Source organism: Garra rufa, chromosome 10 (assembly GCF_049309525.1).
Source record: "Garra rufa chromosome 10, GarRuf1.0, whole genome shotgun sequence".
NCBI lineage: Eukaryota > Metazoa > Chordata > Actinopteri > Cypriniformes > Cyprinidae > Garra > Garra rufa.
In genome coordinates this window covers 40,966,057-40,976,945 of record NC_133370.1, presented here as the reverse complement: position 1 = coordinate 40,976,945, position 10,889 = coordinate 40,966,057, and positions in this window count along the sequence as shown.

Below are 10,889 nucleotides of genomic sequence, written 5' to 3'. Positions count from 1 at the left end.
AACTCTTTTATTGTATATGCCACCATATACTATAAGGCAAAACGGCAGAAGAAGCCCCAGAAGCTGAGTTGTGGTGAATTGCTAATGTATGGGTATTCTTTGATACACAGCGCCACTCGCTGTTTGTTTACTGCAGGGATTGTTTTACTGGAGTTAAGAAGGAAAGGAGGGAGTTACTTGGCAAATGGCCACCACAAGGATATTTGTGTAACAGTCACCCAACACCAATAATAAAATCATCATCCAGCTTTTTGCTGATTAAATAATGGGCTGCATGTTGACAGGAAGGTTATGGGATACTGTAAACAATCTTCAAAGCTGTACATTAATGATTTCATGTGTTGAATATTACTTTAGAAATGTAATCTGGTACTTATTACACAACAGTTTATATATATATATATATATATATATATTCCAGTCTGGTTACCGCTGATTTAATTTTCTTCTTTAATAATCTTATTTATTCGGCTTCACATGCATCTTGTACTGATTTAAAAAGAGTTACATAGAAATAAAAATAAAAGAACACATTCCTTATCAGCACACACAGTGGGTGTCATTACTTACATGTTTTCTAAGTCTAATCACTAGTTTTGAATTATAAATGTATTATAAATTTCAATTAACACTAAACAAGTCCAACCGTTGGAATAGCAAAAAGAGCCTTTTGTGATGGTAGAAAACATTTGTGACCCTGGACCAGGGCCAGATTAACACTTTGTTGTACCCTGGGCAACAATATTCAAGGGCCCCATCATCACGACCCCAGGATCACCATAATATGGTCATATATAGAATATATTACTGTAATATACAGTAAATATACTCAATACTTCAAATCCTAACTGTCATCATATTTTGATTTACAAATATTTAAATGCTCATAGAACTACAAATGCACTACTATGTCCCCTATCAAAGACATTCACTCACATATGATGCTATGAAAACAAAACACATCAGCATCTGTATAATCTGGTAATTGACCCACTACATTGAGAGGGAGGAAAGTATCCTACATTTTCACAAAAAATGAATAGGTAAGCAACCACTTTCAAACCATTTGCCAGTAGCCAACGTTACTTTTTTCCCCGGTACTTTAGCCTACTTTGTGTAAAAACAAAAACATTTATTTCAGTGAAAAATAAGTCCAAACTCTCTATTTTAACATTTTGAACAATCTTTTGCTTTTTTTTTTTTTTTTTTTTTTATTCTTATGTGTTTTATTTTTTCTGATAATCAAATGAAAGCATAAACATTTATTTATTTTTAATCAAATGAAAAATAAACCCTTTTAATTTTTGGCAAACAAACAGGTTTACTGTTAAAATTAATACATTGAAGAAAAATAATATTCAGTTTAAAACGTTTAAATAATAATTATAGTATTTTTTCTACAATTAAGTGTTTCATCTTGATGTAATATTTATTTTTTATCATATATATTGTTTTATGTAAATTATTTAAATAGGAATATATAAACACCTACATTATACTGTACAAAAGGAATACAAGACTAATATTGTTGTTACATGTTAAACCGTACTTTTATTTTGACAGGTTGCCGTGAAGTTTCTGTGTGTATAGTATGATATGATGCTAGTTTTCTGAAATTAAACGGTAAAAGTGACACACACAGCAGTTTTGGAGATTGAGTTAATCTGTTCATGTGAGATGCAAATGCAAAAAAAAATTAGCGGGAGCATCATGCGTGCTTCAGTAACGTTATGCCTGTAGTCAAAACGCGTATCCACCATTCATACATCCAGAGGCAAACGGAACAAACCGGATTCATATTAAAACGGTCTTTTTGCATTTCAGTTTTCACATTCACTAGTCCATATCGCGATTTGAATTAAGTGACAGACCAACTTTTGATTTATTAATCCAAAAATCAACGAATTCCGTGGCATTCCGACTTCCGAGCTATATAGTAAATTCCGTTTTTATGAATGGAGTGCGCGATCCCGTCCGTGTTTTCGCAGAGGAGACATTGTAAACGCGCGACTATGTAGAGACAGAAATGACATGCCTTCGTGTAAATAAGATAAATAACATAAGGCAATTTATTTTGCTCGTGCCCTTGCTGTCCTGGGCCCTTTAGATGTCGTGGGCCCCTGGGCAATTGCCCAGTTGCCCGTATGGTTAATCCGGGCTTGCCCTGGACCACAAAACCAGTCATAAGGGTCAATTTTCTTTTTTTTAAATTGAGTTTCAATTTTAATTCAATTTCGAAACAACTTGATGTATGGTTTGTTAGGATAGGACACTAGTTGCACTATCTGAAATCTGAGGGTGCAAAAAAAAAAAAAAAAAAAAATCAAAATATTTAAGAAAATCGCCTTTAAAGTAGTCCAAATGAAGTTCTTACCAATGCATATTACTAATTAAAAAAATACATTTTTATATATTTACAGTAAGACATTTACAAATATCTTCATGGAACATGAACTTTACTTAATATCCTAATGATTTTTGGCATAAAATGCATTTTTGCTATTGCTACAAATATACCTGTGCCACTTAAGACTGTTTTGTGATCCAGGGTCACATTTTAGAAAACAAGGACTGCAACAATGTAGAATTTATTATGAATTACATTTTCAAGTAAGTACAACCGCTTGGGGACTTAGTAAAAGTTTTTACAAAAAGCTTTTTAGATGTATTTAGTACATGTTTAGTTTAGATTCTGTCTGGATATTGCTGAATGAACAGCACTACATACTGTATGTGACAAACTAAAGTGTCTGATTCTTCTGTTTGTTCTTTATTTTATTTTATTAATTGGTTGGATTAATTCATTTGAACATTTAATTACGGAATTATCTATAAAAGTGTCAAATGAGAGTTCGCATTTTTGTTGCTGTTATTAAAAGAACTTTCTTAGGAGACACTTTTAGAACACATTCCAATTTTCCCCCGTTTTTCTTGCGAAATCCATTGTTTGGTCTTAACACCTCAGCTTGCTGAGGAGGGCTGTGATTACTTCAGACTGAAGTAATCACAACCACAAAGAACATGATATAATCTCTGGGAAAATATATGATTCATACACTGAAATAAAGCTCGGCAGAAGAACTACAGCATCGTAACCTAATCGTTGCATCATGGAACCTGGGAAATTCAGGGGAGATCATTCAAAGATTTGCAGTAAATAGAACGCAACTCAGACTCTTGAGAGAAAAGGCTTCGATCTTCGAGTAAGACAATCTTTGATGATGCAAATATTACCTGGTTCAGAGAAGGCTCAAATCTCAGGGATTTGGTACCGTCTGATCATCTGATATAGTCGTGACTTCTCCAGCAAGTGCTGAAAGACACTGATCAAAGTATCAGGCGGTGTGCAACATAAATTCATCCCTTGTAATACACGCACGACTTCAAATCCTCGGCCATCCTCACATCTGTTTCAAGCGGCGGATGTCAACAGGAGCTTGTTTTTTAGTGTTTGGACAGTTAGCCACTGGCAGAGGTTGACTGGGGAACAGAAGACAGAAAGAAGAGAGAAAGATGAAGGAGAACAGAGGGAGGGTGCCGGAGGGCCAGGCGCCGAGTCAATACAGTAAGCTGACAGAGGTGGATAAAGCACTCTCCCTGTGTGGCTCGCTTTCAAGACACTGCTGAAATATAGAGCCACTCGGGCCGCACGGGTGCAATAGACTGGCGTGGCGATGAAAACAGCTTTCAGTTTGTCACCGCTGAGCCTGCGAATCACAGGAATATCGAGCTTTCTCAGAAACCAGGAGTAGAGCTGGTAAATGCAATCGCAAAGGTCACTGCTCTCTTCTCCTCGCCTCTGAACTTGGCAAACCATGACTAGATAATGGCTATTTATTCAGTCGTTTAAGCGTTTGATAATTACAGAAGCAACAGACCATAGCTGTGACCTACTTCCTCGCCATTCGAAACACCTCATCACACACTTTGTTTTCCTTTCTTTGTGAAGATCATCAAGGCCTCGCTGACCTCAATTATGATTTAAGGGCTAGGCAATGACAAGAACCAAACGTTGACATGCAACACATCATGGGCGCAGCAAATGACAGGCACACAGAAGGTTTAGAGAGGTTGCCCTGAAAGATTTTTTCCCTATTATATCCATTTGAGTAGCTTTATCCCTGTCATCAGTTTTTTACATTTAAATTATGTTATATATAATTATTTCATACTAAGCATACTACAAATACATTTAAATAAAATGCACTTACTAAAAATACTCTGCAGTTGTACTTTTAGTGCACTACTAAACTGGTATATTTAAAGTCTGCTAAATTGGAACGACTAATGTTGTACTTAATGTACTTTAATTGTGCAGAAGTAGTCTAACTAAAGATATACTTAAGTATATTTGATTGGAACTACTGCAAGTATACTTTTTGACTATTTGAAGATCACACAATCAATCCTCATCCATATTTTAGGCTTAATACAGTTGAGGTCAAAAGTTTACACCCCCTTTCAGAATCTGAAAAATGTTAATCATTTTACCAAAATAAGAGGGATCATGCAAAATGCATGTTATTGTTTATTTAGTTCTGACCTGAATAAGATATTTCACATAAAAGATGTTTACATATAGTCCACAAGAGAAAATAATAGTTGAATTTATAAAAATGACCCTGTTCAAAATTGTACATTCCCTTCATTTTTAATACTCTGTTGTTGCTTGAATGACCCACAGCTGTGTTCTTTTGTTTAGTGATAGCTGTTCATGAGTCCCTTGTTTGTCCTGAACAGTTAAACTGCCTGTTGTTCTTTAGAAAAATCCTCCAGGTCCAACAAATTCTTTGGTTTTTCAGCATTTTTGTATATTTTAACCATTTCCAGCAATGACTCACACTGAGGACAACTGATGGACTCATATGCAACTATTACAGAAGGTTCAAGCGCTCACTGATGCTCCAGAAGGAAAAGGGATGCATTAAGAGCCGGGGGTGAAAACTTTTGAACAGATGGAGATGTGTACATTTTTCTTATTTTGCCAAAATATAAATATTTTTTTCAGTTAGTACTGCCCTTCAGAGACTACAGAAGATAGCTACATGTTTCCAAGAAGACCAAATGTAATTTTTTTTCTTTCTGGAGCATCAGTGAGTGTTTGAACCTTCTGTAGCTAATAGTTGCATATGAGTCCCTCAGCTGTCCTCAGTGTGAAAAGATGGATCTCACAATCATACAGTCATTGTTGGAAAGGGTTCAAATACACAAAAATGCTGAAAAACCAAAGAATTTGTGGAAGCTGAAAGATTTTTCTGAAGATCAGCAGACAGTTTAACTGTCAGGACAAACAAGGGACTAACAAGGGAACAATTATAACTAAAAAAATAAAATAAAATAAAATAAACAGCTGTGGATCATTCAGGTAACAACACAGTATTAAGAATCAAGGGGATGTAAACTTTTGGTCATATTTATAAATTCAACTATTTTTTTCTCTTGTGGACTATAGGTAAACATCTTTTATGTGAAATATCTTATTCAGGTCAGTACTAAATAAACAATAACATGCATTTTGTATGATCCCTCTTATTTTGCACCTAAACTGTTTTAAGAAATGTCCATTTTACACAAGTAGTACTCCAAATAAACTTTTTATACCAGTAAGTCTTGAGCGATATAATATACTTAGTATAAAATAAATGCATTTTAAATATATTACTCTTTAAATAAGGATATCAGTTGCCCAGTAAATGTTGTGTAATTACATGCAGTGGGTTGTCTCCTGGGGTCCACCATGTTGAAATCACATGACCAGCATCCACACCACTAGGAGTCAGTATAAGTTTAAAATTGCAAGTGCAACCTTAAAGGGTTAAAATGTTAAAATAATAGTACTCACACAACCAGTGTTGTGGAAAGTTACTTTTAAAAGTAATATCTCCCTAAAACTCCCTAAAAAAGTAACTTAAAGTAATTACGTTACTTAGTTACTTTTTATGGAAAGTAATGTGTTGCCTTACTTCTGCGTTACTTTTTAAATCTGGGTAGGGCTTGCTTGTTTGTTTTTATATAAAAAGTTAGATTTTTAGCAAATGTAAAAGCCTTTTCACACCAAAAAATGAAATTAATGAGCCTAAGGCTGAAAGAAAAGTACATTCACGTCTGTACAGTAGAACTGTATGAGAAAAACGAAGCACAAATGTTAATCTAAAAGTTAACTTAAAAGTTAATCCAAAGTTTTGCTTATTAGTATGATCAACAAAGGTCAGCAGCAATGACACTGGTTTAAAAATGGGATTAAAAACATAAAGGAAACAAAAAAGTAACTCTGATATTTTCTTGTAAATGAAAAAGTAATGCATTACTTTACTAGTTACTTGGAAAAAGTAATCTGATTACATAACTCGCGTTACTTGTAATGCGTTACACAACTTTTTGAAAATCGCCTTTAAATTTGTCTAAATGAAGTTCTTAGCAATGCATATCACTAATCAAAAATTAAGTTGTGATATATTTACAGTAGAAACGTTACAAATGTTCTCATGGAACATGATCTTTACTTAATAGCCTAATGATTTTGGCATAAAAGAAAAATCAATAATTTTGACCCATCCAATGTATTTTTGGCCATTGCTACAAATATACCCGTGCTACTCAAGACTGGTTTTGTTGTTCAGGGTCACATAGTGAGGCTGTGTTCCATTCATGGGACTTTCGCTATAAGCACTATTATTAAATTAATTAGAAAATGCTAATTTGTTTGACTGTGTTATATTAAGTTATATTAATCACTGGGAAGTCACTGAGAAGGTTTCAAGTCTTTTACATTTATTAACCAAATATCCAGTCACGCTTTTCTGCAGTTTGGAGCAGCCTCTGTCGTCTGTGCTTAGACGACTGTCATGAGAGCCGCACACCAGTAAACAATTGTCAGGTTTCAAGGCAGGGGTGGTGATTTTGGATTAGTTTTGGTCTTCTCCTGCGGAATGAGATTTGGCGGATATCTTATATCAGCACTTTTACTTTGAGACACTTTATACAAATGAGTCCTGGGAAGATTATATGAATCTCCCAATCGCTCTGTTTTCTACTTTAGGAACGGATTCTTTAACTAGACAACAAAAATGAAGCGAAAACATTTCCATTAGGATTTTTTTTTTTCAGCTGTACTTTTTCATTGGGAGACAATCTCAATAAGGAATATTGATGATTCAGCACATTTTTTCGTGCTGTTTTTGCTTCATGGTCTTCTTCCATTATTCATTTGCTGCCCGTTTTTAATCTCCAGTGGGCTGACTCAGAATTCATTTTCCATTTGGAGAGTGTTCCCCCTGTCTGCACTTGTCCGTAGCATTGATTAAGTAGGTCCTTGTGGAGAGGAAATTATGTTTGGGTTTTAACACTTTTTTACACTGTATTTCCACTAATCTACTCTTTGCGGGAATCTGAATGAAGTTTCGCTTAGTTCAAGTGGGATTACGGTTTGAGGTTTGTGATCCCTGTGGCTTCTTACAGCAGTCTTCACATTTAAATTAAATTTGAGGGAATTTACGGTGAATAATTAGGGTTTGTCTAAAACTCCAGTATCTGGAAATACATTACCACTCAAAAGTTTGAAGGAAGAAAACGATTTTTTAATGCTGTGGAAAGAAAGATAGAAAGGCTGCATTTATTAGTTTATAAAGAAAGTCAAAACAGTTTTGCAAACAATTTTGTGAAATATTATTACAATTGAAAAAAATGCCTTATTGTTGAATATACAGTCAAGCCAAAAAAATTTAGGAATTTATGGTGAATAATCAGGGTTTGTCTAAAACTCCAGTATCTGGAGATACATTACCACTCAAAAGTTTGAAGGCAGAATATGATTTTTTTAATGCTGTGGAAAGAAAGTCAGAAAGGCTGCATTTATTAGTTTATAAAGAAAGTCAAAACAGTTTTGCAAACAATTTTGTGAAATATTATTACAATTGAAAAAAATGCCTTATTGTTGAATATACAGTCAAGCCAAAAAAATTTAGGAATTTATGGTGAATAATCAGGGTTTGTCTAAAACTCCAGTATCTGGAGATACATTACCACTTAAAAGTTTGAAGGCAGAATATGATTTTTTTAATGCTGTGGAAAGAAAGTCAGAAAGGCTGCATTTATTAGTTTATAAAGAAAGTCAAAACAGTTTTGCAAACAATTTTGTGAAATATTATTACAATTGAAAAAAATGCCTTATTGTTGAATATACAGTCAAGCCAAAAAAAAATTAGGAATTTATGGTGAATAATCAGGGTTTGTCTAAAACTCCAGTATCTGGAGATACATTACCACTCAAAAGTTTGAAGGCAGAATATGATTTTTAATGCTGTGGAAAGAAAGTCAGAAAGGCTGCATTTATTAGTTTATGAAAAAGTAAAAACTGTTTTGCAAACAATTTTGTGAAATATTACAATTGAAAAAAAAGCCTTGTATTTGAATATACAGTCAAGCCAAAAATTTGGAGGAATTTATGGTAAATAATCAGGGTTTGTCTAAAACTCCAGTATCTGGAGATACTTTACCACTCAAAAGTGAAGGCAGAATATGATTTTTAATGCTGTGGAAAGAAAGTCAGAAAGGCTGCATTTATTAGTTTATAAAGAAAGTAAAAACAGTTTTGCAAACAATTTTGTGAAATATTATTACAATTGAAAAAAATCACCTTATATTTGAATATACAGTCAAGCCAAAAAATTTGCAGGAATTTCTGGTGAATAATCAGGGTTTGTCTAAATCTCCAGTATCTGGAGATACATTGCCACACAAAAGTTTGAAGGCAGAAACTTATTTTTTAATGCTGTGGAAAAAGAAAGTCAGAAAGCCTGCATTTATTAGTTTATAAAAAAAAAAAAAGTAAAAACAGTTTGTGAAATATTATTACAATTGAGCATTCAGTTGAGAATTCAGTCAAGCCAAAAAATATTCAGACACCAGATATAATTGTTGATATTTGATACTAATGGGTGCAGGACATTATTGTTAATTAATGTAAGTGCGTATAGCAAAATAAACTGTGACATATTATACCTAAAAACCAGTAAAACTGGTAAAAATTCGGGACCAAAAATCATTCAGACACTTTGACCTGACCATGTTTTGCTTAAGTGTTTTTCTTTAATTGCTAATGAGACCTTTTTACACCACAGATTAAGCATTGCTTGGCAATTGGTCAACAAAGTATTGACAGTTGTGTTAATATTGTCATACTAACAATTTTTGCTTGATTGTAATGCATTACATCCAATTCTATCAAAGTTATCTGGCATGATCAAGATGACTTCTGACATAGTTTACCTCTAAGTTCTTGTCATATTTTAATACCATTTTCTAAACTATAGTGAATAAACTGTGATAATGTGAGAAATGTTGAAGGTTTTTGAATAAATTTGGCTTTGACTGTATTTTAAAATGTATGAATTTTCAGCATCATTAGTTCTTCTTCAGTGTCACATGATCCTTTAGAAATCATTTATGATAATTTGGTGCTCAAAGAGCTTTTTTAGTATTATTAAGTTTGAAAACAGTTTTGCTGTTTGATATTTGTGGAAAATGTTTTATGATTCTTTGATGAATAGAAAGCTCAAAAGAACAGCATTTATTTGAAATATATCTGTTTTCTATCAATGTAATAGTCTTTACTATCCCTTCTGATCAGTTTAATGCATCCTCACTGAACAATACTATTCATTTCTTTAAAAAATCTTACTGCCCCTAAACTTTTGAATGGTAGAGACACTGTAAAATAAATCATAGTCAATGTACTAAACCAATTACTAAAATGGAAGCAATTGAATCTCTACTGACATTTAAAAGCAGTTTCATGCTTATTGAGATGATTGAATTTCACGTGGCACAAAACCAATTGCTTAATTTTTTGATAGATTTGATTTGTTGTTCCAGCAGAGTAAAAAGTTTCTCTGTACATTGTCCAATAGCAGCGTTATAAATTAACCAACCAATATCTTTCCAAACTAATAATTGTCCCTAAGACTGATTGGTCTTTTCTGTTGTTTTGCTATAAACAGCAAGCACCGAGACAGCCTTTTCCTTAGAGCATTTCCAATTGCAGTGCTGAAAGATTTCCTTTTTTCATCCTTCATGGGCTCACAGCTGCCTTCTTTAATTTTAATATCACCCAAAAATCATTTTTACAGAAGATTTCATTATAACCAAATCCCCAAGCACTAGTAACTGGCACAAGCCCTTCTCTTTTTCTTTTTTTTTTTAGACATACAGTCAGTTTATTAAACTAAATCCCAGAACCGAACAGGTGCAACTCAATAACCGACATCACGGTTGGTGCTAAACATAAGATGCGATTCAGTGCTGTTGATCAATCTTCCTGCCTTCTGTGTTCCCATTTGCTATTTATTCAGTGTGAGACTGCATTGTTTTGAGACATTTTCACAGAATTGGCAACAGCTGGTATAAATACTAAATGATCCAAATCCGTGTCTCCTTCTATTCTTGAACCTATTCTAACGTTGCCTTCGTGAGGCTCCCTCAAAGGCACCATCATAGTTTTCAATCAATTAAAGCTGTAGATCAAACACTAAGCAGGGTCTGGCATCACTTGACTGTGTGTCTTCTGGGAGTGGGCTCAGATAACAGTGTGAATGAAAACCAGCTTACCGGGGGGTTGGGCACGGGAATATTTACCGAGGCTGTTCTATATGACTGCCACACACTCACAAACTATCCAGGGAAATAAAAACTGGCTTCACCATAACACAGACCCCAGCAGAAGCACAAGCCGACATACGATATTTGGACCCTCGCATACAAAAACAAACCATGTAATGGTCTTCATGACTTCCATGTGCATATTTGAAACTCTAGTCCCCTCGACAAAGGGGTGGGCTCCTTCAATTTGCCTGTAATTGTTTACGTGTAAATTGTTTACAGAGTTGTTTCCC